Raw genomic sequence first — 4,957 nt, forward strand, 5'->3', positions numbered from 1 at the left:
GAGCAAAACAGGCTTGTTAATAACGGCTGACAACATTTCACAGTGCAACATACTTGCTATTCCCTCATGTATTTAATCATATCTAAATTATAAATCAAGGGTTCTTGTCAGGTTTTTGGTTTTTTAGTGGAACTCTTAAGTTTGGGTATAATTTTAATTCACAGAAAAAGCTGCAGAGATAGTACAGAATTTCTTCTATGTCCTTCACCTAGCTCCCTATGACGTAAACACCTCTAATAACCATGATACAAAGGCAGAAATTAACATTAGGATGTTTCAATGAACTAAACCCTAGATTTTAGATTTTTCCAGTTTTTCCAAGAATGTCCCTTCCTGTTGCAGGATCCGATCCAGGATACCACACTACATTTAGTGTCAGAGATTGCCTTTATTTCATAAACTTAACCAAGGGAAATTTCCCCTTGCTGATGGACTAGGAACTCCTGGGAACATTTCTGCCTCTCACTTATTAATACCTTCCTACCTCTCTGGATGTGGACAGCATTCTAACCTGAGGAATGTAACCAAGGGAGTAAGGACGCAAGACCTTAAGAATTACTCCCTGACTCCCCCACTCTGGGCTGTTGCTTTTGTGAGTCTAGAGGGACAGGCTGGGAGGAAATGTTCTTTGTAATTCTCAGCCAATTCAATTGGCAGAAGTTGATTGAGGTTCTAGTGTGTGCAGGGGCTCTGGTAGATGCTAAAGGGGCAAACAGAGTTGAGTAAGGCCTTTTCCTAATTTTAGAAGCTGACATCTAGGGAGTGGACCCAGTTGAATACAACACCATACGGGGGTGAGAGGTGGTGTACTGGCAGCAAAAACAAGAGATGAGGAGGTACGCGTCTCACCTGCAAGGGCTGAAGAGGGCTTCCTGGAGCAGGTGACTTTCGAACCATGCTTTGAAAGAAGGGTAGGGTTTCAATGGCAAGGCAAAAGGGAAGCGTATTCTGGACCAAAGAAATGGGGTAAACAAAGGCACAGCAGTGAGAAAATGTGGGCACAAACAGAGAACCCACAGCCTGGGGTTCCTGAAGCTGGATGTGTGCCCCAAAAGGCAGGGAGACAGGCGACTTCCCTGGTGGTCCAGTGGCTAAGACTCTGGACTCCCAATGAACTCAGGGGGCCTGAGTTCAATCCCTGGTCAGGGAATTAGATCCCACGTGCCGCAACTAAGAGTCTGTGCCGGGGTTCAGCCCCGGTGGATCCAGGGAATTCGAAGCGGGGACGGCGTCGGCGAGGATCAGGAAACAAGTGCTTAACTAAACGTTAATTAAGGATATAAAGAGTAATAGAATGAGGATAGCTCAGTGAGGAAATTCAGTGGAGAAAAGAGGCTGAATAATTCAGCCAGAAGGTAAGAGAAAGAATGACACGGTGAGACCAAGTTTCGGTGAACAAGGCCCGCACTTTATTTTCCAAAGTAGTTTTTATACCTTAAGTTATGCATAGAGGATAATGGGGGAAGGGGTAGAGTCATGCAGCAAGCCAGGCTTTCTTCCTGCAAACTTATCATATGCAAAAGCTTAGGTGATTTGCATCATCTTCTGGCCCGGAGGCCTGTTAACATTTTAAGACCCTTTCTTCAGAAAACTTATTTTTCTCTAAAGGTGATAAGTCAAGCGCCACCCTCGAAAAGCATTAGATAAAGTTGCATTCCTACAGAGCAAAGGTGTGGTGGGCTATAACAAGAAAAAGAATTAACTCAAGGGTCCCAGGTTACAAACATTAAAGCTACTATTTACACCAATTATATTAATCAATACACTGCCAGGGACACAGCAGGTAAGGGATATGGAAGCTTAGCAGCAAACATTGGCCCAAAAAGTGAAAATCCTTCACCAATACAATTTCTAATCAATCTTTTAACTGCTCAAAGGAATCTGTGTTTAGACAGTTTAGAACATCTCATGCCTCTCACAGTTGGGAGGCTCTGAGCAATCACATGTGGCTGGAAAAACCTATTCAGGCAGGCTAGAGGACTTCCAAAGGAGTTTGTAGGTTGAAACACTGTCACACCCAGGAATTATTAACTGGAGCTCTAAGCTAACTCTTTTTTCAGAGAGAGGTAGTGGGGGACAGCCCCCCGTAAAGTCAGAGGTGTAGGTGAAAGCACAAAGCAGAAAGTAGGCAGACTCTGGTTTTGGGGGTAGATTGCTCGAGAATTTCCAGGGAGACTCCTGAGGCTTGATCCCGCCTTTGCGTATGCCAAGCTTCCTTCCTCATGACCTTTGCCAGGGGCGGAGCTCGCTCCCCGCAAGTCTGCAAGCCACAACGCAAAGATTCTGCATGCCATGACTTTCCTGGTGGTCCAGTGGTTAAGAATCCGCCCTGCAATGCAGGGGACACCAGTTCGATCCCTGGTCCGGGAAGATCCCACGTGTCTCTGGGCAACAACTGAGCCTGTGTGCCACAACTGGTGAGCCTGTGCTCTGGTACCCAGGAACTGCAACTACTGAGCCCACGTTCTGCAGCTACTAAAGCCCATGAAGTTGGAGCCTGTGCTCCCCAAAAAGAGAAGCAATGCAGTGAGAAGCCTCCACATCACAACTAGAGAGCGGTCCTCACTCTTTGCAACTACAGCAAGCCCATGCCCAGCAACGAAGACCCAGCACAGTCAAAAAAACAAAAAAAAAGATCCTGCATGCCACAATTAAGACCCAGCACAGTCAAATAAGTAAACGTTAAAAAGAAGAAGGGAAGACCGGCCGCAGAGACAGTCTCTAGTGTTAGGCGGGAGATCCACCTCCCTCCAGCAGGCAGTGATGCCAAAGGTCAGAGCTGCGGCCATGCAGCAGGGGGAGCTGGTGGCGGCAGGACGTGTGAGTTGGAGCAGGGGGCCTAGCCGAAGGGAGTCCTTGTCTTCTTGGGGTGATGGGCACCCAGCCCAGGGGGTCACTGGAATGGGAGGGGTCAGAGGCAGGCAGTGAAAGGGTGCCGTGGATCCCGGTCTAGATGTGAATGTGAGGATGAGGAAGCAGATGTGGTGGGGTGACTGAGGGGAGCCTGACAGACAGAGTTGAGGCAGCAGATAAGGTCTGTGCAGGAAGGGCCGACTGGACTGAGGAGTGCAGAGAGGTGCATGGATGCTCAGTCACTTCAGTCACATCTGACTCTTCGGGATCCTATGTACTGCAGTCCACCAGGTTCCTCTGTCAATGGGATTCTCCAGGCAAGAATACTGGAGTGGGTTGCCATGCCCTCCTCCAGGGGATCTTCCCGACCCAGGGATCGAACTTGCGTCTGCCTGTGTCCTCTGTATTGTGGGCCAATTCTTTACCCACTGAGCCACGTGGACTAAGAGAATTTGAGGTCAATGTGCTAGCTAGAGAAGTCCCCACTCAGAGGCCAGGCTGGAGCCTGGTGCCAGGTATAAATGTGGCATCATCCATGACAAAGAGGTGGCACCCAGGGCAGTGGAGGAAGGAGCCTCTTCACAGGGGCCATGTCCCTCCCTGTGGCTTCTATACCTCAGGGTCTGTGACCCCTGCTTAACTTGTCCAGGAGGCCACAGCATTTCTGGAACTCATGGACACCACCATGCATGTACCCACTGAGAGATGGTCTTGTCAACCCCAGCTCCCAGCTGACCCTCACCACTTAGTAAGGTCCAACCTCCTTAGCTCCACGCTCGGCCCCATCCTCACCTTCATGCACTGTCCAGCCACCAACACCCTTCCCTGCACTGTGACACCCTGCCAGCTCATCCCCCACCAGCCCTGTCTTCAGAGCCTGGGTCTCTGATCTCCTGCCCTTGACACACACCCACACCCCAGGAAGAATTCACTGTACAGCTCTCACTTTAGCCCTCAGCCACCTAGATTCTGGGCTCCAGTTAGGGGCTCTGCTGGGCCATGACACCTCAGGGCCCTAGGCTTTCCAACTAGCAAATGGTGCTAAACAAAGAGGAAGTATTTCCCCTTATTTGTCCTAGACCTGTCACTTTCAAGAGGCTCAAAGGATGCACTTTTGCACCTTTATTATAGGATTTGGTACCCCAAAGATCCCCTTCATGATTTGGAGTTCTTGATCCTCTCCAAGCTCAATGTCATTGTCTATAATCCTCCCTCACCTGGGGGTTCCTCCATGTTCCCAATTTACACATTCATTGGTTCACTGGTACAACCAATATCAAGGCTGGCTCGTGCCAGACACCTTGAAGACCCCAGGACACCGTGAGAACACAATGGAGGCAGTTAGCCCTCCAGTGGGGGTCCATGAGGACCCAGGGGGTGCCCCGATCGCTGGGGCAGCTTCCTGGGTCTTCTCCAGCTCCTGCTCCCGCGCAGGTGTAAGGATGGCCACGGGGATTGCGCAAGGGTCTGGTCCCATCTGTCCAGATCTGTTACCTGCGACACGGCCCCGGGTGCAGCCCAAGATTTTGGAGGTCGTTTGGCCAGAGCCCGCGGGCTCCCCAGCCGCTCTGCTCACAGCTGAGCGCTCAGCCCCACTGTGGGCACGTGGGGGCTTCCCATTGCAAGCACGATCGGGGATCAGGTCTCGGCAGGAATCCAGCCAGCCCGCCGGAAGTTCTGCACGTGGGAGCGGGGGCGGGGCCGACCATTGGTAGGCGTGGCCGAGGGCGGAGGGAAACGGCCGCTGGTGGGCGGGGCCGGGCCGGGCCGGGACTGTCCTTTGGTGGGCGGGGCCGAGGGCGGGGTGGGGCCGGCCTTTGGTGGGCGGGGACGAAGGCGGGGCGGGAGAATGGACCTGGTGGGCGGGGGCGGGGCAGAGCGGACAGGCCGTTTATGGGCGGGGCCGAGGCGGGTTTGGGGCGGGGACGACAGCTGGTGGGCGGGGCGGGCCACGACCATTGGTGGGCGGGGCGGGGCGGGGCGGGGCGGGGCCGGCTCCCTAGGGGCCGGAGCCAGAACGCAGGTGTCTGTCGCACGCGGGGAGACTTAGCTGGAGTGACGGCCTCCGTGCGACCTAGGGACGCGAACGATGGGTGAGGCTCCG

This window comes from Bos grunniens, chromosome 5 (genome assembly GCF_055505025.1).
Source record: "Bos grunniens cultivar Pamir isolate PY7600 chromosome 5, Bosgru_T2T1.0, whole genome shotgun sequence".
Taxonomy (NCBI): domain Eukaryota; kingdom Metazoa; phylum Chordata; class Mammalia; order Artiodactyla; family Bovidae; genus Bos; species Bos grunniens.